Source organism: Pieris rapae, chromosome 8, assembly GCF_905147795.1.
Source record: "Pieris rapae chromosome 8, ilPieRapa1.1, whole genome shotgun sequence".
Classification (NCBI taxonomy): domain Eukaryota; kingdom Metazoa; phylum Arthropoda; class Insecta; order Lepidoptera; family Pieridae; genus Pieris; species Pieris rapae.
In genome coordinates this window covers 5,905,153-5,932,792 of record NC_059516.1, presented here as the reverse complement: position 1 = coordinate 5,932,792, position 27,640 = coordinate 5,905,153, and the positions used below count along the sequence as shown (strand labels likewise).

Genomic DNA, 27,640 nt, shown 5'->3' with positions numbered 1-27,640 from the left:
TCATTCTTAATTTCCCAATAGATGTTGTATTCTAATTATTATTTCTAAATAATATAACAGACATCAAAATTGTCTTATTGTAAATCTAAAACAATTTCTAAAATCAAATTGATTAGACACAAAAAATTTCATACAAACGGTCAAGTTTAAGAGGAGTTTAATTACAAACACAGGCACAGAAGATATAATATATAAAGACTAATTTTATTTAATTAATTAGACTTTATATTGTTCTTTACAATAATGTTTAAGTGCTATCGCTTAGATTATATGGGTTTAATATAATAGTAATAATTGGCAAATAGTTTAAGATTATACGACAATTATTTTAATTAAAATTGTTTATACATATACAATTTTTAATATAGGTTATAAATGTTTGAGAATTTTTTTGAAAATTTGAGATATCACTAACCAAGTAATCACTACAATAATATTTTGCTAAACATTAAAAAATACTAATACATGTATAATTATATTATAACGAGTAGTTTCTCTCGATCATGAAGCTTTAAACATGTCTGATTAGGTTCTGGTCGTAAAAAATAGGACAGAAGGCACGATAAGCATGTAGACAATATAGGGGTCATGTCAGTCACGGTGTCTTGGCCCAAACTTCACTGCAGATTTCAAGGTCCCACGAGGATTGGCGTACACGTGTAAAAGACAATCGCTTTGACTGGACGCGAATATACAGGCTGTGAGGTATTGACAAAAGTTATTAAGTCCCCAAAAGTACTATGAAGTTTCTAATAAGTTAAGGTCAAAGATTTAAAACAGCTTCTGATTACAGGGAGTACTACAAAATACTAAATGATATGCAAATCTCCAGTACGTGTATAAGTAATCTTCTCGATTCGAGAATAGTTTAAGTTTACATATTTTTGTTTTGTTTGATTTTGATTTGTTTATTTGTAATTTACAGGTGCCGGATCCGTTAGTAATATATAATTAAATTGAGGAGTTCTCGTAATCCCGGACCATCCTGTATAATGCTTTACTTACACGTGTCTCAGCTGTTTAATATATTCGCATATCTTCAGAAGTTCATCAAACTCGAAGCGGGAAGTTATATCTCTTAAATAAAACGATAACCATTTCAATCGGCAGTTCAGTTGCGAAACTGATAGACAGAACAGATCAAAATTTGATTTTTGGTGTTTACAAAAAAAAAAAGATTCAAAAGGTAAACTCGCGCAAAAATAAATACAACAATATGTATAAGTGAAACGGCAGATGAATTCTAAATTTAAAAAATCATGTGACGTCATACAAATCCTTACAGAGTGATTCCTTTTTTAAATATGTATGTCATAGTGATTTCTAAGTTCTGTGTTATTTTTTCCTGCCGCGGCAGGACGATTTGAAATTTCCTGAAGAAAACCTGTGAAATAACTCTTTAGATTATTTTTTTATACACATTTAATTTCTTTCGACGTCTATGTAATCTACGTATGTGTTGAATGTTATGCGATAATAAAGTGAAACGTAATATGGCAGATTTAAGGTAAAATTATTATTAAGTGTTACGAAGAAAAGAAGAGGACTATGTAAGTCAAATAAGAAATGTCAAATTGCATGAACAAATTAACGATTTTCGTTTCTGTTTTGATATAATTGTTCATATTTCTATCACATTCTGTCGTTCGCAATAATAGTCATTTGACTGGAGATGCCTAAAATGGTTGTATCTGTTATTTAGGATAATACATTAAATTAGTAGAAAATCAACTGCTTGTACGTTTGTTATGAAAAGAGAACTTGTTCCAAATAGGTTGCAGTTTTATTAAAATTATTATGGCGATTAAATACTCTCAATTTTATTGCCTTGTTATTATAAGATAATCTTTTTAAGGATACTGATTTTTTTTAAACCTGAACAATCAATCATTCGTGGTTTAATAAAAATTGTTAAAAAGAAGATTAAAATAAATTTAAAGTTTGGTCCATGTGGCAGTATACCTTTAACACTGGCAGCATTTCATACTATACTTTTGGCTACGTCTTCTATGTCGGTTTCTTAACGATTACATTAAAAAAATTAAAATGTACCTAATAAATTGTATGAGTAATGTAGTGGTTGTGTTAGTTTTAATGTCACTTACATAACGATTTTTAAGAATTTTAATTTCGCATTATTTTATATTTTTGTTGCGTTTTAAAACCGTTAACATGGACAAATTACAAAGACTTGACTTTACAAAGACACTCGCGGTGACACCTGCTTGTCCACATACAAAATGGCCGCCGAATTGTACAAGTTATGGTCTTGCAAACTGGATGTCTATACATCAATACTGTATATTATACATGTGACTTCACTTGTAATTTTAGATTATTTTCGTTATCATCTAGAAAAATACGTAATATTTATAGGTTTGATAAAAGCTTTTAAAAAACATGTTTTATTTTCTCTCTTAACCTATGTGTTAGTTATAATTAAGTTATTCGCGAAACTCGTAGAAATTATGTCGTAAGCGATAATTTGACGGGACCTCTTATACATTAGGTGACTACATCTGCGAGACGGCCGCGTCACAACTAGTATGTATATTATGCAGATCATGTTATATAGAAAATCACTAGCTTTCAAGCTACGCTAACCCTGTGTTAAAGAAAACAACTTTCTTCTATGAGAACGTACAATTAGGCTTATTATTAAACCATGTCGGTACCATGAAAGCTTAGATGTTATATTTAGTATTGACATTTTGCGAATTCATTCCTAACAGCCGCCCTTCTTGAAATTCTTCATAGTTATCTGGTAACAAAAACAATGGTGACAATTAACTTGCTATACTTATTTATAGTCAGTTAATTGTAGATTGTAGAACAGTTAACTAAATTGCTAGTTGACGATTATAATATTGACTAGCTGTCCCTGTGAACTCGTTTGTCCTGAATGTTGTTACTTAGGCTACCTTTATTCTAGACTGTTTGTTTTTTTCAGAATGGTTTTTTAGGTTTTTCTGTGAAATTTTCTCTATATAACTATGAGGTTCAAATCAAAAAAAATAATTAACACATAAAAAATAGTTGATCGTAGAGGGTAAAAAGGTTTTGTGTATTTTTTATGCTGTATCATAAAAAATAAAAACAATAAATTTTGTCTATATTTAAAATTATTTTTGACAAATTCTTATTTAGTATAAGGTAAAAAAGTTTATTTTAATCTTTTTATTTGCTGGCTAAAATAAGGTTATTAAAAATAAAATGTTTAAATACCTAAATATATTTTATCATTACACATACACAAATATTTATATTACATTGAGATTAAGAGAAATAAATAACATCCACCCGTCGTGCAAATCCGGCTATAGATTAATTAACTGTAGAAATATCGCGCATCCTAGCTTTTTTGTAACCTGTAATTTATTTTTAAATTAATCTATAAAGTTTGTCATAGAATTCTTTTGATGTTCGTAATTCAAATATTACACAATAAGAAAAAAACTATTCTATTGCAGTCCAGTTCCTTGATTTTAAGCATCATCTGTCAGAATTAGAAGATCCATCTCCATTGATTTACACACATATGAATTTATATTATATTAAATCGTTTTTGCAGTTTTATCCTTTACACCTATACAAATAGAACCTATTATATTGGAGTAAATGAATACATAAAATAAATAAAATAAAATAAAAAATAAAATAAAATAAAATAGCCTTTATTGCTGAACTTATTTTTACAGTAATTTTTCTTACAAATACGTTTATAACTTTTAACAGTTTCTTTTCTTTTCATAAATCAGGTATCGGTAAACGGTCGTTTCTACATTTCAGCTTGTCTTTCGACATAGGCCTCCTCTAAAGATTTCCACTCTGTTCTATTTTTCGCTATGCGCGTCCATATTGGGCCCGCCACTTTTTTGATGTCGTCCTCCCATCTTCTAGTCTGTCTGCCTCTGTTTCTTTTACTATCTCGTGGTTGCCATTCAGTTATTATTCTCGTCCATTTCTCCTTCTTCTCTCTTATCATATGCCCAGCCCACCTCCACTTTAAGCACCTGTATGTTGTGTATGCATTCTTAAATTTTGTTTTGTTTTTGATACATTTTAGTTTAACTCGGTCTTTTCTTTTAATTCCTATTGTGCTTCTCTCCATTCCATTCTGACAAACTTTTATTTTCCTTGCTTGTTCTTCTGTCAATGCCCATGTTTGGCACCCATATAGTAAGCATGGTAAGATACACATATTGTATATTCTCCTCTTGTTCCTCATAGACATATCCTGGTTCTTCATGACTTCACTGAGTGACCAATATCTCTTCCAAGTATTAGTTATTCTTCTTTCTATTTCTTTTTGCATACATTCCTCAGTAGATATTAACTGTCCCAAATACACATACTCCTTTACATACTCTATTTCTTCATCATTTACTGTTATGGACTCTGTTTGTGAGGAGTTAGACATTACTTTTGTTTTCGTTAAGTTCATTGACAGGCCTGCCTTCTCACTTTCTTCCGCTAACTGTTGCAACATTTCCTTTAGGGTTTTCGGGTTTTCCGAAAATAAGATTAGGTCGTCTGCAAAGCGTAGGTGACTCAGATTTTCGCCATTTATATTTAGTCCTTTATTCGTCCAATCCAGATTTCTGAATATCATTTCCAGAACTGCTGCAAATATTTTTGGTGAAATTGGGTCTCCCTGGCGTACACCTCTCTCAACCGGAAATTCTTCGCCTATAGATTCTAATTTTACTTGTGTGGTGCTTTTTGTGTATACGTTTTTCAGTATCCGTATGTATTTTGCATGTACGCCTTGATCTTTTAGTGCGTCCCAGATAAATCTATGTTCAAGTGTGTCGAATGCTTTGTTGAAATCCACGAACCCTATGTAGTAAATTTTGTTATATTCTTTAAATTTCTGGAGTATTTGTCTAAGGGCGTGTATGTGGTCTATTGTTGAAAAATGTCTACGGAATCCAGCTTGTTCTTTGGGTTGATTTTCTTCAAGTGTGTTTGTGATTCTAGATAATATTATTTTTGAAAACACTTTGTAAATATTGGACATTAAACTGATTGGTCTGTAATTTGCTATATCTCCTTTGTCACCTTTTTTATGTAGTAGTATAATTGTAGATTTTGTCCAATCCTCTGGAATGTTTTCCGTATTGATAATTTCATTAAATATATCTGTAAGTCTTGGAGCGATTACTGGTAACGTTGCTTTTAGAAGTTCGTTTGTAACAAGATCAGATCCAGGGGCTTTATCGAGTTTTTGTGTATTTATTGCTTTTATGGTTTCTTCCTTCATTATTTCCGGTATATATTCTTCATTAGTTATTTCGTCGTTTTCTTTTATAGTGTCTTTCTCTTTTTGACTTCGGTATAAGTTTCGGTAGAATTCTGTAGCGATTTTTAATATTTCGAGTCTTTTACCTGTACTATTACCATCTTTCTTTCTCATACTTGGTATCCAGTCCTTTTTGTAGTTTAACTCCTTCAATGCCTTTTTTATTCCTCCTGTCTTTTCTATGTAACTTTTCATTGTATTAGATCTTTTAGTTTTTCTTTCTTTCCTAAGTTGTTCACTGATCTTTTTGCTTACTTCTGTTACTCTTTGGCGGTTTCCTTTAATTTCCTTTTGTCGTAAAAGTTCTTTTCGTTCTTGTAATAATTGTTTGATTGTAAGTGAGACTTCTTTCTTGATACTTTTGTTTGTTTTTCTGGTTACTGTTTTTAGTTGATTTAGTAATAGGTTGTACTTTTCTTGTATCGATGGATATTCTTTCTTCTCTAATTCCGCGGCATCTAGAGATGTTTGAAGATTATTAAGTAATAGTTTAGGGTCACCTGAGTATTGTACCGCTAATTGTTTATTTTGAAATCGTCTTGTTTTCTTGAACATTCCTGACATCGCAACTCGAACCATCCTATGGTCTGTGTGGAAGTTTAAATTGTTTATGATCGAAATGTTCTTGAAGGCTTTTCTATTATTAGACATAATAAAATCGATTTCATTCTTATATTGTCCATTGGGTGAGATCCATGTCCATTTTTTTGATGGTTTCCTTTTATAAAAACTGTTTAGAATACTTAATCTGTTTTCCAGTGCAAAGTTTACTAGTCTTGTTCCGTTTTTGCTTCTATTTCCATACCCATAGTTTCCTATGGTATTTTCTTCCCCACTATTTTGAATCCCAATTTGTCCATTAAAGTCTCCCATCACGATGACGTTTTTGTGTGCGTTATCAATAGCGTTTTGGAGATTTTCATAGAATTCCTCAATTGTTTTTACGTCCTCTTTTTTATCAGATTCAGTTGGTGAATATGCCTGTATAATAGACCATCTCTCTTCTTTATCTCCGTTCACGGGCAGTTTTATATTAAGGATTGCAATACGTTCCGAGAATCCACTAAGTTCTTCTATGTTGTTGACTAGATTTACTTTCACCATGAATCCAACTCCATACAGCCCGGGCGTCTCCCCTTTATAATGTAGTACGTATTTGCCATGGTTTTCTATACCTTCTCCAAATCTGCGCATTTCGCTAATACCTATAATATCCCACTTTAACTCTTCTATTGCCAGCTCTAGTTCTTGGAGTTTTTCAGGTGTTCTAAGAGATCGACAGTTAATAGTTGCTATGTGGATGTCATTTACTTTGTTTTTCATGTTAGTGTTATTTTTTTCCTTTAGAGGGTCGTGGTCATTTTTCCCCACGATGACCAGTCGGCTTGGGGAAGTATTTTGTTTTGTTATTTTATGTTGGTTCATGTTGAGCTGTTTATTTTTCCGTTTACCGACAGTTAATTGTTATTCTTTGTTAGTTGTTGTCTTAGCGGGAAGAGACGAAAGAGAATTAGCTCTAATCCTCATTACGTCGAAAGCATTTGGTCTATTGTTAATCGGCGGCATTAGAGTTTGTTGTTTCCTTGGTTGAGCATTGTTTTGTGGGGATGATGATGTTTCTCTTTTGCGCTTTTCCTTATTTATGTTAGTATTTTTTCCTTTTACTACTAGTTTGTCAAATTTCAGGTACGCGATATTTCCCTTTTCTCTCTCCTCTTTTAGCTGCGCCTGCAACGTTTTCCTTTTCTCTATTACTTCCTTTGTGTAGTCTTCTGTAACATATACATTTTTGAAGTTTTTCTTCTTTCCCATAACTTCATTCTTCTTCCATTCGCTCGTAAAGGAAATCAGAATTGGTCTTGGTTTTCCAGAAGACTTTCCCTTTCCTAGACGATATATTTTGTTTATCTCATGTTCTTGTAATTGTATGTCAAGGTCAGTTTTGAAAATATGTATTGTATTTTGTATTAATTCTTGTGTAGACCTTTCGCCTTCATTTACTCCAAACATTATCAAATTGTTTTGCTTCTTTCCTCTTTTTAAACTTTCTACTTCCTTTTCGAGATTTTCTACTTTTATTTTTAAGTTTCTATTTTCTGTTATAATAGGTTGAAGTTTTTCGTCTAATCTCTCCATTATATTATTTGTTATCGAATCTTTCAATTCTATTGTTTGGTTCAAGATTTCATTCTTCATTTTATCAAACAATAGTTGAAACTGATCCTCCATTCTTGTAAACTAAATCTGCGTGTTATGGAACGTAATTAGTGGTAGTTTTTATTTACTTGCTCTGGCAACACTAGTTAGCTGTTACTGTGACAAGTGTCAATGTCATTGATCTTTTGTCTATGCTCAATATGATTGGTGGATTTCTAACCTCTAATTATCACTTTTTGGAGATACTTTTGTTGAAATTCAAGAACTTACGTGATATTGTGTGAAATCGGTAGTTCCACTACACGGACGACACTTCAATTTGTGTTTTGTGACGTCGCAGTCTCAAGAACAGTGTACGAAATTATTTTTTAGCACTCAATAATACGGAGCTACACAATTACGATGCTTACAGTATGACAGCCCAAATATATTCCTAATGAATACATATGTGATCCAAAATCTTAATAGTTTAATAAATCGAAACAAGAAATAATATTTATTTTGAAATCCTGCACTCTTTTTTCCTTTAGTTGTTAATTAAAATCACAAATATTAAATAAAACTTTGTACTTTTAATTGCTTAAAAAATTGATTGTATTAAAAACTAATTGTGCATTAGACCCGCGTAAATTAGGTCGTATTCTGTACCTCTTGTCCGCGATAAACTACTACTAGTTTATTTTTTAATTAGTATCCAGGAGACATTGGGTTTATTTATGTTCAATAAAGTCAAAGTCAAAAATCATTTATTCATATAGGTAACATAATTTAGACTTATGAACGTCAAAAAAAAATTCATTACAAGCCCATGCACCGGGTGTCTCAAATAAACGTAGACTAATGAATTAAATATTTTTAATAATTTTACTAACATAGTTATAAGTTTTACTATACTAACAACATATGGACTTATTAATTGGTCTGAAATAAATGATTTTATTTAATTATTAAATGCTTCTAATTTTACATTTACTGCCCGTACGTGCTCAAATCAATAAAAACATTATTTATCTTAATAGTATAGTCAGTGTATGTAACTAACTTTGTATGGGATATTAGTGATTTTGATGTGAAAATGCGGCTTTACAGTAAAAGGGTATTTTAACTTTGTAAACAAGACAATAAAATTATTAACACCATATAATGATTATATGCATAAAACCGCTGTAATAAATCATAAGGATTAATAATTGACGAACGAGGAAATTCTAAGCGACTAATATTTCTGTTAAGGAAACTTAGTTGTGCAATTGAAATGAAGAGTTTTGCCTTGTCGAATGGGTGTGTTTAGGGATAATTAATGCAAGTGTCATATAGAGCCCATATGCGTTTTATGGAAATAATATATTGACGTGATGCTAAATTTGACAATTTTATTTAGTTCCAATAAATCACACACACACTCAGTCACAAACCCAGAATGTACAAAATCGCACCCGTGAATTATTTAATATCAACACAAGGATAGTTCAATTCTCTTCGTATACTTTTCCTTTTGATTCATGGCCTCAATGATTTATATTACATTAATTATTGAATACCCTGCTTTTTTCAAATTGGTAATGTAAGCCTCTTTCACGATCAGCCTTCTGTGCCTGAGTCATGTCGTCGATTTTTCATCTGAAGGGAAAGTGGTATACACATAAAGCAAAATATGTTGGTGTATAGCTGCGATTTGACGGCACGTCATCTTGTTCACTTAAACCACTAAATTTCTACATTCTTTCGCATTTCGACTTATAACTACAAAATTGCTTAGTAAGTTTTTTCGTTACACAAGGCCCATTAAAAAACATTTGTAATTAAGTATGACACTGTTTTAAAAAATACTGTCGTAAGCTTCTTATATATTGTTATTTACAATCAATCCGTATGCCCGTTTACCGTATACCTATGCATACATACTGGACTATTCCAGTCACGATAATTTAAAGTCGAGTTCCTGGTATGAAAATAAGTCCAAGACTCAAAACCAAATGGCTTCAGTCTCTAGGTAGTAATTTTTGCATTTTTTGTTCCTCGCGATAGCCAATTAGATTGCAAAAGCCTTAACTATCTTAGTCTCCCACCCAAACGAGATGCCGCCATGAGTTTCGAGAAAAAGATCATTTTGTCTTTCTCTCGCAATCTTAGCTAACGCCTTAAAATTTGAATTTGACATTAACGGCTAATTAAAATCTATGATTTCAGTATATTTAATAAAATATTGTCGTATGATTATGTAGCTACAATAATGTCATACATTCATTATTGTACAGGTACTTATTATATTTTATACATACTTTATTATACTGTTATTAAAAATAATATGATACATAAATAATGTCCTTGCGACCAATATTTGCTGTTTTGTAATACATTAAAAGTTTAAATACAATGCTCAGTTCTAGCTTAAAGATTCACTGACGTATTTTATACATATTTAATTAAGACATGCGCTAAGACTTAATCCCCAGGAGACTCCATTATGGCATTATTCTAACATCACACGGCTTATGTTTTCCATCAAAATATTAAGAAGTAGTAAATTTCAAAGGCGTAGTGAATAAATTCCAAATTTAAGTAGACATGGCAGAGATTTGTACCCATTAAATAAAATAATTAAATACCTCATTTATACCAACTTTTACAACATATTTAAAGACTAATTTTTTTTTTTCGAATTTCCTGTTTCGTCATTATTTTTTTACATGCCTTTACCAGTGGCACAGTATGATGTAATATTGTAAGCCTTCATTTGAAGTTCACTTTAATAATTTCTATTATTATTTTGCACATTTTGTATGTACCGCACAATCTCATTGCACTATTTAAGCAACTATTATTATCATTATTTCTTACCCCTGACCCAGAATTTACGACGGCATTTACGATCAAATTGCGTACCAATTCTTAAAAGGCCGGCAATGCACTCGCGAGCCCTCTGGCATTGAGAGTGTCCATGGGCAGCGATATCACCTAACATCAGGTCAGCCTCCTGCCTGTTTGCTCCCTGTTCTATAAAAAAAATAGCTAAACAGTTCTTATATTTTAATAAATGTTTAATTTAATTTTAATCAAACGCCATTACGATTCCGTAAAAAGTGTGATTTAAAATTCGTTAATAATTGAACACTTCATAACCTGCGGTTGCGGCTTTGAGACTTGAAGGTTAAAAATAAAAATTGGTGCAAAAACTTGTCTGAACGGGGTCCAGTTGTACAGCCAGTTCATACCCGTTTAATACAAATTATACTTTAATTATTTATGCATTATAATAATATAAACGCTTTGGTGTAAAATTTGTTCTCTCATTGATAAAAACCGATTCTGCACTGCAGTAAATTATTACGTTTAAAGAAACGTAATTTTTTTCCGTCTCTTTCTAAGGAATAATGTTTAAAACAAAATTGATAACAATACAGTTTAACTATTTTAGCTCATAGTATGCTATAAACATTAGGTTATGTATTTATAAAAAAAGTATTACTTTTCATATAATTTTTCATATTAAGAACCGAGAATGGATGTTTCATGATATATAACTTTTAAAATTCCAAAATAAATATATTGGAAAAAATGTTCTGTAAGTGTCCCGTCTTCCAGAACCGCCTTTTGTTTGACCGACAAATCATAATTTTCGTATAGCCCTGAATTGCAAATTCCTATTGTAAATCCATATTATAAGCAACGGGTCGATAAATTTAAATTAGTTTTCATATATATTAAAAGAAGAATTTTATCATATTTAACTTCGGACTTTTTTTATTAACAATACATTTGAAGCAATTGGTTTGCATATAACTTTAGCAAATGATAACTTTTTATAAATAACTACGACTTAAATTTAAATGACGGAAAGCGAAAATTAAAAATTTTGGGTTCCAAATATGAAATTAGTTAACAGTAATTCATTTTACTTTTAGATACTCCAATATTTGAAGAATCTATTTCTAAACATTTTAATAATTCGATTATATGCGAAGTCTGACTTGTAAAGTCTCTGATTGGCTGTAATGGACTCCTACCACACAAACTATATTTCATAACAGAAATTATTCTACAATGCAAATAATACTTTAATACTATTTTATAGGGTGCAGTTTCCAATAAATATGTGAAAACGTTAACATCGCAAAACAATTTTGCATTTAAATACAAGGTTATCGTGTTATTGTAAGAGATACCTAACATCAAATATACCTACATAATTCAGAACAGTTTTTGATATTAAAATTGTATTTTGTTCTTAAAAATCTTGTAATAAGATATCGAAAACAATAGGCCATCACTGCTCATACTATTTCACGTATATTTAAATAAAGATCTGATGGATCGGGCGTTAGATAGTAGTCTAATGCCCGAAACCAATATTTGACATTTTCATACAAAGATCTATCCACATGCACCGATCCGATCTACCATGGATAGCTTGTATCGAAGGATTTTGTGACAGTATTCATCTTTGTCCTTTAAGATATATTTTTTAATTAGAATCTTTAATTCTACTAAATATGTCAAAGATATGCATTGTATAACAGGGACCTAATATAGATCCTTGAGGAACTCCAGACGTTTAATTATGAAAAAAGTAACTTTTAGCGCTCTCAAGAGCAACTGCCTGTCTACGATTTGTTATATATTATAAACACCACCACCGATCACACGCGTCCCTAAGAGTTGGAGCTCATGCAAAAGGATCGTGTGATCCTTTCTGGAGTGGTATTTTTGTTTTCCACCGTTTAAACCTTCCTTGAAATCCTGAAAATACTTTTAGATCATAATTAGCTAAATCGGTTCAGCCATTGCCGAGTTTTAATTAAAGTCAGACAAAAGAATAGCAATTAATTTTATATATTATGTATAGTGCTAAGATATACTTAACTCTAATGTTAAATCAGTGTTCTCGCAAAATGTTCATGGCACGTGTATGACTGTAAAATCTTATAGGATATGTTTTTATCGATTTAAAACTCGTCAGAACTCAATAATGTTGACACTTGAAAATTTGATAAATCATTCGTAGACAAGTTTTAATAAAATATTCTAGTTCAAAAGAAAGACCAAAGTTAAGAGTAAAAACTATTATTGTATTGATGATATTTTTGAATATTATTTTCACATAAACTTCGTCACTATTTTAATATTGACTTTTCAAGTATTCCAAACTTTGCTATTAAAGTCTTATTAATACCTAATTGCGCCTTTTAAACAAAATAAGTTATTCATACGTAATTTTTTTAAGCGTTTAATTATTAGTTGGTAAATATAATACTGAAGAGTTTGGAAGCTGTATTTCTAATGGTTGGTTCAGTTCATTTTTTTTAAATTAATTAACCAACTCTACCTAAAGTTCTAACGAACCTAAAAAGAGCTGACCTAAACTATATATATAAACTGATAAATATATGTTGGTTGATACATTTGTTTGTCTTCTAAAGGTCTTAGGTATCACGTACATCTGAATATGTTTTTTTATTAGCTGTGTTGTTACAGATTTTTCTTGAGCCCCGGGTAAACGACCCCGCCTCGTTCAATTCACGTGTGCTTGCTGGCGTACGACCTTCACAAATCAGGCCTTGACCAATACCCCAAAGATGCTATCCTAATGGTTTTTATGTGATTTTAAAACAAGACTACAATTGGAAAAACGATGACATCGTCGAGTGATTATTGTTGTATTATTATCGTGAGTGAACATTTTTTTTTTGGAAAATATAAAGTATTCAGTTCTGTTTAAATTATTTCGACAAATCCTGGTTATCTCCCAATTTACGTTTCCGTTATCAATGTCTTTCAATATTTACGTACGTATATACAAAAGCCATTTAAATTTAGCTACATTTTTGGTAATTAATCAAGTCGGATTTGACAAATGATTTGAATAATTAAAATAATTCAAACGTTGTACGCTCTTAACAACTTTTTCTGGGCTGGAAAAATTGGAACAAGTACCTCCAATTTGTTCATTTGTGTTTTTATAATTGATAACAGTTTCATACCTATCAAATATCTTTCCCAATATCCAATGTATGTGTAACCACCATAACGTTTATAAATAATTTTAATATCACATGTGTTAATTAGTGATTCCTTTGTTTAAATTGTATGTAAAATATTAATTAATCGTTTTCCTGGAACGAATAGAAATAGCAGTTATATCTGTATATACAAGGCAATGACCACGGCCTCGTCTGTTGAAAATTAAAGCATATCATAACTTTGAACCGCATGTTCACGTGTACATATGCATGAATTTACACAAGGATTTCTGTGACTAAAACCCAGCAATATTTAATATTTCCAAATTAAATTTAAACTATACAGAGAAATATATTTGCTATGATTGTGTTTATTCTAAATTTTCTTAATTAAACAGACAAGTTTATTTTAATATTTATATCATTCGGGTATATGGATTCTAAAAGCCAACGGCAGACACTGTGGGTGCAAATTAAATATTAATTGGTAATTTATTGTAAAGTGGAAAACCCGCGCGGGTTTTTTAATATTGTATGGTTTTTGATATCTGTAGCTTTTTCGCTTAATCATCTAGCTGCCATTATTACAAAATTAAAACTAAATATAACGGTTTTGATCAATTTTAGAATACTATTCTGCCACTTTTCACCAGAATAGCGGCATATACGTATGTATACTATATATGGACACATCAATACTATTATAATACATATTTATTGGCAATTTTAGCTGTTATGTAAATATTTTAATCGGTACTTTCCAAATAAAATACTATTATATGGCCAATCATACGAATTGTTCTTTTATTCCCCATTATTTTTTAACGGAATTATTTTTCTTAGTGATTAGTTCATACCAGCTTAGCTTGCGTGGGATTTCTTCAAAGGACATCGTAAATCTTAACGATTCATTTTTTTTTTGAAGATTTTTTATTTAATTTAACAACTTAGGTTTAGGTACATTTTACAGCGAACGAAAACCTGACATGGTTTATCCGTCGCTGTCAGTTGACACTTAATTGTTATACAAAACTATTGAGCAGATACAATACCCACCCTTAACTTCACCTTCCCACTAATCTTACCATATTGTTAACATACACCCCTCTTGTTACACATGTTCTTTATACGTTCAATAGCTTTTTACTAAGGAATTAAAAAGTTTAAAATAGTTTCAGGATAATTGATTATTACAATGAAGTATGTATGAAATAAAAGGACCTAAAAACTATTTTTGGACGTTCAACGAATCTTTGCAACTTCTTGCAAGGAAGTGCTTAAACGACGTACCTGTTCTTAACGTTTATCTACCTTATATTACACATCCTCACAGAAGTCACAGAGTTATAACAAATTGTATTTTACCATTAAATAATGTTTAAAGCACTTTATTTCTCATTATAAAAAAAATATTTTATTTACATGAGAAACTTAATATTAATATGTATATATACGAGCGAGATACATGTTATAAGCCGTCTTAATTTCAGTCAACTGTGTTCATTCTAACAGCATTTTTACTGGCTTTTTGAATTTGTCAAACACTCCAATATTGCGAATTTGAGATGGTAATTGATTAAATAATTTCACACCCTCATACCTAATAGATTTCTTCAAATAATTTGTACGCGGCTTCGGCAAACTCGCTCGCGTATTGCGTGTAGTTGTGTATTTGATTTTTTTAAATATCAGATTAATAATAAGACTTAGGACCTGTTTCACAATGTATGGATAAAGTGCCAAATAGCTATGCAACACATAAATTATTCGAAAGATAAAAGTTCCAAATAAGATACTTCGCAATTCATGACGTATAGCGCTATCTGACAGTCGTGAAACGCAAAAATACTGTTTATCCTACCAATAAGTAATAAATAGCTTTATTATATATATTTGGAACTTATCCAGACATTGTGAAACAGGCCCTTATATAGATAAACCTATTTATATGAATTGATACAATTATATGCTGCGGAAAAATTTACAAGTAAATACGTTACAGATAACTTATAAGACGGCCGAAGTCAGGGCTAAACCGAGACGCGGCGAAGCCAATTTTATAAAACCTTTAACATAAACGTCCTTGTCAAACTTCGCGAAGTCTGGTTTCTATTGTTTTTTGTTTTCAGAGTACAAATCTTTACGGCTTCACAATTAATTCACTGTAAAAAGTGTAAGGAGAAATAATTTCCCGTATTTTTATTTTAAAATTGCATTGTTCATTTGCATGGTAAACTCGCTACTAACAGATCATGCTCTTTGTAGCAAAGGACCTAAGAACTAATTCTGCGTCCAACGAATCTCAATGCAACTTGTGCAAGAAGCTTGTATACCTACCTGGCGGTATACTTCTTATTATGTATCAGTAGTTTTAGCTCTGAAGTCACCGATTTTCGTAACTTGGCATAAACTAAGCCAAAGATTCTGAATAAAAATATTAACGTAAGTGATGGAGTGACCTACGGAATATAGTTCTCGTCTCTCGTTGAAACTAGACGTTCTCTCATCCTAACGGCCCGTTCACATATGGTAGTCCGTTTTACTGGTACGTTCTTAACGGATACGTCAAAAATTTATGCTCTGTTCACACATAGACAGCGTATAACTTTCAACGGATCCGTCATTACTGGATGCGATGTGTGAACAGAAAATTCGCTGCTATTCTACGTTCCGTTAAAATTCTACGTATCTTAATTATTTTAATATTTTTTGTAATTTTTACTTTTCCGTCGTCCAGTATTCGATGACAAAACGGAATGTAATTTTTTTACGGAACGATATTTTTTACTGTATACAGAATACTGTACCATGTGTAAAGTCGCGTACGCCATCGTCGAAAAAAAAAGGTATGTGATAAAACGGAACAGTAAAACGGAGACAAGTATGAACCGGCCGTAACTCACTGACTGGTCAATGCTTGAAGTTAAACTTTGAAAAAGCATGGACCAAGGCAAATCAGAACAACAATAATAATATGTATTTTTTATACGTCAGAATCACAGGCAATTTGTCGTTAATGTGCAGTTAAAATCCGTTCCGTAACAGTTGCAACAGGTTTTAAAACATGTCAAGCGTGCCTTTTATTTTTTAACATAACGTGGATATATTTACAAACTACATCTCATCCGCAATTTCGTTTTACGTATAGACTGTGGCTCTTGAGAATTAAAGATACTTTTTTAGAAAGATATTTTTTGTAATTAAAATACTAAAAACGTCATTACTCAACCCGCTGTTATCAAAAACCCACCACTACCAGATCGGAAAATTAAAACGAAATTAATTAAAATTAATCAGTAATCGATTTTATTTAATTTTACTCGCGTTAAGATAATTTTAATTTTGAACAACACGGTGATATTGAACTATAAATGCACTAAAGGTCATATATATGAATAGAATACTTTATGTACTATGTAGCCCTATTGTTACTACTACTTGTACGTATACGTATATATCGTATACGAAACAGTCGTCAATAAAGTTTAATACGTCTTGCGTTTACATTTTAATTAAGTTTCCACAAAAATGCTTTTCGATTTCAGTATACCAATATTAAGTGATTGGCAAAAGCAATCCCCACCAACAAATATCGAACATTTACCTACAGGTTTTTTTAACCCGCTCGCACGATACCACGCCCACGCCAGCCCATTTTGCAATGGCTGCACCTTTAACAAAAACCGAGACGAACTAGGGATCTAAATAAACCATAATTTATACTGAACGTTGTACACCTGTGTATGTTCAAAACTAAAGGAATAATTATTATACACTGCACTTGTAAAGTTACTAACTGGACTGTTGTTACGTTAAAATACTATATAGATATAATAAATATATAAATCAGACACAAAAATTTATAACTATGAGAAAACTTGTAAAGTTTATTTATTTATTTTATTTAAGTATTACAGCTAATCAAAAATAAAAGCCAAAACGGAATACACATTGAAACAGAAATATTAAGCACAGTTTTACAAAGCACAGTTCTAAGATTGATTAATTGATAGATTATAATATATATTTAATATGAAGGAACATACAAAGCCATTATTATTTATAAATATTTTTTAAATCACTTTTTAGTCACGTTTAAAATTATATAAAATTAATAATTAATTATAAAATTTATTATATAGTATTAATTAAAGACAGACAGACCATTACAAAGTTGCTAGAAACATTGTAAAGTGACTACGTGAAATACTATTACAAAAACTGTAATTACCACTATTTCAAATAATAAGGTTGCCATGCAAGCGCAAATTACAAAGTTATTTTAATTTACTTCATTTTATACGGCTCGAATTTTTTTTCTTATTTATTAAATTATCGTTTACGGCCCACTTAACTCGGATGGAAAATCTAAATAAAATATTAGTAAAGATAATATTAAGATAAGATTGATGAATTAAAACGAGCATGATCTCAATTTCCCATGAAGGTGCAAAAAGGCATTATGTACATTAAAACTACAATTAATATCTTAATTATTATTGTAAGCAGTCGACAGGTTGTGAGGAGAAAACAGAAGGAAAATATTTGATGAATATAAAGTACATATAATAATTTATTTTCGTACCTTTTATATGTAGTTACCAAGTTTGCTACCTCTATAATACTACCATTGCTTTAAAACGGAATATTCTTAATTACGGCCGCTTTATTAAAGAATATTTCGCCATTCCTTCATTTGTTTTAGTTTATGTATATGAAACTTTATTCAAAACAAATAACATAATACATAAAAATATATCTAATGACTAACCTTAAAATTTAATTATTAAAAAATATTATTAAAAGGAGTCCCTTTAGGCAAGGTTCCGAAGATACTAGCAGCGTTCCCCCTTTGAATTGCTAGACTAATTCTTTGTGCGAGGTAGCTGCCAGCTCTTCGTTCTCCTGTGATGTCGACTAACCTTTTTGATAATTCCCTAAAAAGCCTTAACGTGCTAGGACCCCACGGACCAAGGGTCTCGACACCAAATGGGACAAAATCATATTCAGACCCCTGTATTTGCAGGTTTTAGCTTTTTCAGCCGCATCACAAGCCGCACCAGTTTATGTTATTTATAATATTTTGCCGATCTCTATCCAACAATGCAATTTTTTTTTAAATGCACACGCAAATTCAAACGGCCGTATTGAGATTTTTAGAAATACGCTCAAGGTTATAGAATTAATGAATTTGCAGGTGTCCAAAATTTTGAAAGGTATTAATTATTATAAAATATCAATAACATATACAATATATTTTTATTGTATACAGAGGCAATTAATTAAATATTATTATACAAATTATAATAGGTGCAGTTATGCTACAACTCCTTGCCTGGATCCATCAAAGATCGTTCTCAGTCCGGTAGTACGTTCTGATAAAATATTCTTCGTATATAATTTGGTTTACATCGGAACTTGAGTGTAACGGATAGCATGACTGCATACATTGGTTTTCATTAAATAATGTACTTACTTGATATTCAAATGTCCAGCCTTTTTGTGTCTTGGCCTCGGATTGCATTTGTTTTATTCATATTTTTTTACTTAAAGTGTCAGCCTTCAGAGCCCAATCTCTTTGAATTGAATTAAATTGTGCTTGGATTTATTTCTCTAAATTGTCTTATATGTATCTTTTGAGTTATAATTAAGAATCAATTTATCTAAAACGTTTTTTTCAGTTTTATCATACAGAGATGGGAGTTGACTTGCTGATGACAGTATTGAATCCCATCGATATCTAATATTCACTAGGTATTTTAGGATTCTTAAAGTGGTATACAGAAATTGGCTTTACACTATCTTCCAACATCAAAGCTCTCTAAAACATCTTACCTTAGCGATATGATAATGTTAAAAATATCTATCACTATGGATTGTTTGAGGAAAACGTATATATAATGCTTTACAATAGAAAAACGGTAAATCCTCGTGTGGACTTTTTCCTTAAAGGTATTTCTTCACTGAGTCATTGCCCAGCAAAATGCTTATAAAAAGTAGACAATATTTTTTTTGCAAGTCATTGTAAACTATATGAATCAAACAAGGATAAAACTTTTTACCTCATTTAATTAACTGGATTTGCTATTCGTCCTGCACGTAATCCAAATTATGTAACTCTATGACGTCATTAAGCTTTGACGTCATGAAATACCAATAACAATCATAAAATTATGCAGCATAAGCAATAATTACATATCCAACAAGGATTTTATTGCATTTTTGTTCGTATATGTAAATCAAGATTATTTTTTCACGATTATTAAATAACGCATATTTTTTATTTATTTATTCTAGCATAGCTGCATTCGTGTTATAAATATCTAAGAGGTTTTATAATAGTTTATTACAATAGTTAAGTTACAACAATGATTTTATCATCAAGATTTGAATATTACTTTTTATAACTTCGACCAATATGGATTTATCTATTTACATCACATACTGAACATAGGATACAAGACAGCATTTTAATTTCTTTGTGTTAAGGAATATTGAATATGTATAATGTAATGTCCACCGTTCCACAACTGCGCGTTTTGCAACGCAGTTTTTGCTACGCACCACCACTTTGTGGAACCAGCTCTGAAGTACTGAAGTACCGTAAGAGCGTCTTCTTAAAAGGCCGGCAACGCACCCGCGTGCCCTCTGGCATTAAGAGTGTCCATGGGTGGCTGTATCACTTAACATCAGGTGAGCCTCCTGCCCGTTAGCCCCCTGTTCTATAAAAAGAATATTAACGACGACAGCGGTAATTCTACTCGTTGTTTTAACGACGGTTTAAGTAATCAACAAATGTAAGTTCTATTTACATTCGATCTTATAAAATAATTACAGAATCATTTTATTTATTAAGACTTGAACAGTGCTCAAATCGGTCAACTAGCCGTAGTTTAAATTAAATTGTTGGAAGAACTGTCGCTCATATGCATTTGAAAAAAATATATATTGTGGGTTAAAGCCTACTGTATCGATTGATAAAATCAAAAAAGATAAAAGCAATACCAATTTCCCAAAAAAAAATTTACCATCGAACCGTAGATTAGACATAAATTACAAATTCGCTCCAAAACGGTTTATGCGATTTATTTTAATCTTACACGTATTATTAGATATAGCATATATTATTATTTTGATAAAAAAAAATTTGTATTAATTCGTTTCCTGGGCATGGAAAGTAATAAAAGGTAAATAAACTCAAGCGCAATGGGCTTCCCTCCGCAATTTCACACCCGCGAGCCCTGCATGCGGCTTGTCTTCAGCAGTGTTGCAAAAGTTCCCGATTTTTCGGGAGATCTCCTGATTTCGGCTCTTCCCTCCCGATATAACGATTTCATGACCAAATCTCCCGAATTTCAGTTTTGCTTTTTTTTTATTTTTTTTTGTGGTAACACTAAAATATATCTAGTAGCACTGAAGCGATTCAATGGGATTCCCCAAGACTTCTCGTACGTCCTTTCAATACAGCAGTATACTTAAAATATAATAGATCGAAGTGCTTTTGAAATAAGATTCATAATTGTTTGGTGAGTGTACGGGGGAAATTACCTTAAAATGAGATGGTCGAGTACGTGCTGAATGTACAAAGATGTTTGTTATTCACTTATTCACTTTATTGTTGTATAGTCAGTTCGCAAGTGTACAGTACAGATTTTATTGCATTACTTTCTATTGTTTCATCATCATATCTGTTCCTTCGTCTTCAAAATATTATCATTGCCCCACTCTTCTGCCAATGTAGAAAGAATTTTCTCTTCAATAAATCTAATGAAAACCAAAACTCGCAATAAATTATCCACAGAATCTATAGTAGGGCTTCTTCATACTAAACGTGTTGTAACAGAAGAATATCGAACATGTTTTAATTTTGATATTGAAAAGAAAATGTTCGAAAAAATTGCTTCAAAGAGATGGTATGCGGATGAGGATAACTAAACCTTAATAATATGAATATATCTTTATTGTTTAATAAAGTTATAAGAGCCTAAAGTGCATTTATTTTATTTTTTAAAACCTCCCGTTTTCTCCCGATTTTTGGCATAAGAATCTCCCTTTTTTTGATTTTTGACTTTTGCAACACTGGTCTTCAGTCCACCTCAACGCTTTGCGACGGGAGGACTACGCTTGTGTGTCGAAGCCAAAATATAAAAAAAAATATCAAGTGAGGCGAGGACATGAACTTCGGAAATTATTGTATGTTATAAGTATATGTATATAAGTACCTACCCAAACAAAACTCAAATTTAGAGTTGTCAAGTTTCAAGTGCAACTTGTACAACCAAGTAAAATAAGTTGCTGAACCTGATACCTGATGGAATCTGAAAGTGGGTACTGGATCTCGAGGATGGTAAGCAGTAGACATACCGTCATTGAGCTCGTTGTAATCAGCTCAGCGAGACGATACTAGAAATGTGACTAAATGAACCTGATGATGGACTCCGAAGGTGGGTACTGGGTCTCGAGGATGGCAAGCAGTAAACATACCGTCATTGAGCTCGTTGTAATCAGCTCAGCGAGACGATACTACAAATGTGACTATATGAACCTGATGATGGACTCCGAAGGTGGGTACAGAGTCTCGAGGATGATAAGCATTAGACATACCATCATTGAGCTCGTTGTAATCAGCTTAGCGAAACGATACTAGAAATGTGACTATATGAACCTGATGATGGACTCCGAAGGTGGATACTGAGTCTCGAGGATGGTAAACAGTAGACATACCGTCATTGAGCTCGTTGTAATCAGCTCAGCGAGACGATACAAGAAATTTGACTATATGAACCTGATAATGGTCTCCGAAGGTGGGGACCGGATCTCGAGGATGGTAAGCAGTAAACATGCCGTCATTGAGCTCGTTGTAATCAGCTCAGCAAGACGATACTAGAAATGTGACTATATGAACCTGATGATGAACTCTGAAGGTGGGTACTGGATCTCGAGGATGGTAAGCAGTAGCCATACCGTCATTGAGCTCGTTGTAATCAGCTCAGCGAGACGATATAAGAAATTTTACTATATGAACCTGATAATGGTCTCCGAAGGTGGGGACCGGATCTCGAGGATGGTAAGCAGTAGACATACCGTCATTGAGCTCGTTGTAATCAGCTCAGCGAGACGATATAAGAAATTTTACTATATGAACCTGATAATGGTCTCCGAAGGTGGGGACCGGATCTCGAGGATGGTAAACAGTAGACATACCGTCATTGAGCTCGTTGTAATCAGCTCAGCGAGACGATACAAGAAATTTGACTATATGAACCTGATAATGGTCTCCGAAGGTGGGGACCGGATCTCGAGGATGGTAAGCAGTAGACATGCCGTCATTGAGCTCGTTGTAATCAGCTCAGCGAGACGATACTAGAAATGTGTTATATGAACCTGATGGTGGACTCCGAAGGTGGGTACTGGGTCTGATTGACTCTGATTTCATTTTCGGGCTTAGATATAACATGCTGCACTCGTAGGTTTCAGAACCAAGAAAAATATTTAAAATTTCAACTGGAAGACGAATCGTTGAAATTGATTATTTTTTCAATAAACTCAAAGAAATATAGTGGTATTATAGTAAATATTACCTAATATTTATTTAATATTAAATATTAATAAGTTCATATAACACATTTCTAGTATCGTCTCGCTAAGCTGATTACAACGAGCTCAATGACGGTATGTCTGCTGCTTACCATCCTCGAGACCCAGTACCCACCTTCGGAGTCTATCATCAGCTTCATATAGTCACATTTCTAGTATCGTCTCGCTGAGCTGATTACAACGAGCTCAATGACGGTATGTCTGCTCCTTACCATCCTCGAGATCCACTACTCACCTTCGGAGTCCATCATCAGGTTCATATAGTCACATTTCTAGTATCGTTTCGCTGAGCTGATTACAACGAGCTCAATGACGGTATGTCTGCTCCTTACCATCCTCGAGATCCACTACTCACCTTCGGAGTCCATCATCAGGTTCATATAGTCACATTTCTAGTATCGTCTCGCTGAGCTGATTACAACGAGCTCAATGATGGTATGTCTACTGCTTACCATCCTCGAGATCCAGTACCCACCTTCGGAGTCCATTATCAGGTTCATATAACACATTTCTAGTATCGTCTCGCTAAGCTGATTACAACGAGCTCAATGACGGTATGTCTGCTGCTTACCATCCTCGAGACCCAGTACCCACCTTCGGAGTCTATCATCAGCTTCATATAGTCACATTTCTAGTATCGTCTCGCTGAGCTGATTACAACGAGCTCAATGATGGTATGTCTGCTCCTTACCATCCTCGAGATCCACTACTCACCTTCGGAGTCCATCATCAGGTTCATATAGTCACATTTCTAGTATCGTTTCGCTGAGCTGATTACAACGAGCTCAATGACGGTATGTCTACTGGTTACCATCCTCGAGATCCAGTACCAACCATCAGAGTCCATCGTCAGCTGATGATGATGACGACTCGGTTTCGGTATTTTAGCAATACTGACATTAAAAAGTTTTAACCTCAGAACGAATTAAACATGTAAAAAAATCATGTATGTACTAGTTAAATAATTGGCAGCCACCATTTTTTCTAGACCAATATTTATTTATAAATTTTTATATTTAGCTAATAATTGGTTTCGTATTCACGTAGTTTTGTTAGACTATTCACTATTTTGTTAGACTAGATGGCGTTAGTAAATTATTGTTTGTAGTAGAGGTCAAATCCTCAAAGTCATCGGCGTATGTTAGAGTCTTAATATCAAATCAAGAACAATCATCACATGTAATGATCACTTATGAACGCCACTAAAATCTACATCTACACGGCATCTTGTAAATTTGTGGTTACATCATTTTCTTAAAATCTGCTGGACGCGAGCCTTCACTGCCTTTTATCATAACATCCTGTCATCGTCAACCTTCAGGCGTATTCGCCACAAAATTCGCTTCTTAATTAATATAGCAGCCATTTATAGCAACTAAAGTAATACTGTTATTTGTTTAATGTAATTTAGTCGACGTTTTTAGAAAGAGAAAAACTCAGTAGTGCTCAACCTTCTTTTCAAGAACCGCACGAATTATAATTGAATGCGCTTATAAAAGGTACAATGTTATTGGCACAGTGATCGAACTTACTACCTTAGGGGTGAGAGTCACCACCATTAGACCAATTCTGCTCAGATATAGAGACAAATGGTACAGTTAAACAGGGAATAGACGTATGTATGATTTAGTTTTTAGAGTACACGTCGAATTGATAATTTTTGGTAATAACATAATATCAACCTAGTTTTTCTAATATAATGTTATCTTTTTTAACTAATGTAATAGAGTACTTATACTACTAGACTATATTTATATTATTTGAGCATGTTCACATAGTTGCACAAAGCTGAACGTAAGCTAAAGCTTCGGAACCTTGCCAAAAGGGAAGTTTAATAATATATTTAGTAATTATTTTTTAATGTTAGTTATTTTTTGGTATATAAATATATTTTTACTAAGAGTATTAAGAACATTCTTAAGCTACGTACTTAAAATAATATTTAAAATGTTTGGTGTCTGAGGCAACATTTTCGTTTTTCATTGTATTGCGATTAAATTCTTCTAGGATAAATAATAACAAAATGTTAAAAAAACGGATAAACAGTATAAAAATATTTTTAGTACTGTAGAATTTTGAGCGAAGTCGGCTTTTACGTTTAATTTATTCCCAATTTATAATCAAGCGATGTTAATTTATTATATATTACTAATTAAGTCTTATCTTGACGTGTGCTAGAAAAAAAAAACAAAACATAAAAGTACCAAAGATATTTTAGTAATTGGAGCTATTGTTTGAACGTTTTAATTAAGCAAATGTCCATATGCGTATTGCCTTTATCACCATGAGTTCTGATAATGCTAATTAAGACCAATGTGGTATAGTTATCGAACAACCACACTGGATTTATGAGGTTATTAAGAGGTGACCCATGTTTGACCTTTGTGTTTTTTTTTGATTGTATGCTATTTTATTGATGCAATGGTGTGTGATAATACGAAAATCCTGACCAGCAAAGACGGTCCCTTGTTTTACCTGAAAGAAAACCTTCACAATTCTTTCACTACTGCTATTTGAATGTACAATGTAATTGGGACTGAGAATTTTACTTTTTTACTATAGTTTAATAATACTTTTAATAATATTTTTTATTAAATTTAATAAAAATATTTGTGAAAAAGTCCCTTATCTGCTCCAAGCAAAATTGATATTTATTCCTTACGAAGGTGTATAGAATGTGCTTGAAACTTCAAAAAAATTCAGGTAAAATCAGACTTATATCGACCGTTTCGATTGTCGTCCTGTTTTCAGTCTTTCTAATATACCACGCAGCTGCATTTTCTTTATCATCAAATCTGGTATATAAAAGCACGTGCATCTGTGCAAATCTTGATTAATCTACATACATAAAAAAATATTTACTTGGCTGTCATTATCACATAACAGTGATGGACACATGTATCATAAATTTAGTTTAATTATGTTATTTCTCATGTAATTTAAATGTAATTTTTATACTAGCTGACTGCGTGAACCTTGTTTCTCCTGGATATGATTTTACAAAGCCTACAAACATGACACGAGAATTTAATAAGTAATTATATAATAAGATTAGATTATACCTTTTTTAGGTACCACTAGACAGAGTGCAAGACCTGCTCCAGCTAAAAGCCAACAATTGGTGGGAGGTGGCAGGACAGTGAGCGCTGGAATTTTATTGTTTCGAAGACAATTTTTGGGTCGCAGAGCCGGCGGAGTGAGTAAGCATAACTTTTTATGAGAAAGAAAATAAACAAGCAGGCGAGCTAGCGAGGTTTGGACACCTTCAACACCTGGTGGACTGCAAGTGCATTGCCAGCATTAAAGGTATGCTTTTACCGCGCCTAAATCAACCTACTGCTGGATTTCACTTTACAAGCAGCGATGTACTGCGTATATCAATGTTGTAATAACAAAACACTGTAATAGTAAAAAAGACCTATTAACAAACTTTTGTATCATCTGTGGGCTGGTTGAACATAAGTTACCAAATGTATTACAAAATAACATTAATGTCATCTTCTGAGAAAAATATTATAGCACAGTATTCATCTTTTTTATTAAAGTCAAACTTGCAACTTCTTCTAGGCAACCCTAAAAGAGAGATTGCAAGAAGAACATAAATTATTTAGAAAAAAATACATAAAATCACATGTAACACTCACTAAAACTACACTAAACAGAAATAAAAAAATCATCTATCTTTATTCATTAACACAATTTACCCATACGAATTTATTTATATATTAATGAAATCCATATCCAAGAGGTGCAGAAATGACAAATTAATAGTTCGATGAGCATGTATGGTGAAGGTGCTTGAAATGAATGAAGCGAGAGGGGTATGTCAGGACCGTAGCAAGTGGAAATCAGTGGGTTCTGCCTTTCGGAGAAAATCGCGAGAATAATAATAACTCATAATAATTCAAATTCAAACATTGTATCAGTAATGGTAATTCGACTGGGTCCTTCAAGAAAAGTGCGTACAAATTCTTAAAAGGCCGGCAACGCACTCGCGAGCCCTCTGGCATCGAGAGTGTCCATGGGCGGCGGTTTCACTTAACATCAGGAGAGCCCCCTGCCCGTTTGAATGTTTAAAGAACTTTATTTCTCATTACAAAACAGAAATATTTTATTTACATGAGAAACTTTATATTAATATGTATATATTATATACGAGCGAGATACACGTCGCCATTAGCCGTAACAATTTTAGTCAGCTATGTTCATTCTAACATGCATCTTTAATACCTTTTTGAATTTGTCAAACACTCCAATATTGCGAATTTAAGATGATAATTGATTAAATAATTTTAAAATTATTATATTATAAATTACGTCTGTCCCCTGTTCTATAAAAAAAACAACGGGGCAAGGCAAATTACTAAAAAGTTAGTCATAATAATTCTTATTGTCATTTACAGAGCATTGTTTGTTCAAGGTGAGTCTTACCCCGAGATATCGACCAGGGTCAGCTGTCAGGGCCCCCATTCGACTCCTGCGCATCATAAACACGCCATTAGGATGACGAGCACGGAGTTACATGGCTACATGACCTTATCGAGAATGTTTTAGAGTGTTTTCGAATATCTTAGATCTGAGAAATTTCATAGAGATTGTTCATAATAAAAAATAAATAATTTCC

At 32.3% G+C, this 27,640-nt stretch overlaps 1 long non-coding RNA gene across 4 annotated transcripts; it reads left to right on the top strand.

The window, feature by feature from the left end:
* The first annotated feature begins 1,056 nt into the window (after positions 1–1,056).
* On the top strand, positions 1,057–27,640 carry LOC110997966. Of its 4 annotated transcripts, none has more exons than XR_006750379.1 (4): positions 1,057–1,186; positions 12,935–13,127; positions 26,088–26,322; positions 27,437–27,640. It is a non-coding gene; the product is annotated as an uncharacterized LOC110997966 (long non-coding RNA). The 4 variants fall into 4 exon arrangements; XR_002600352.2 differs by lacking the exon at positions 1,057–1,186 and adding an exon at positions 1,193–1,507 and having other exon boundaries at positions 26,088–26,212; XR_002600351.2 differs by lacking the exon at positions 1,057–1,186 and adding an exon at positions 1,193–1,507.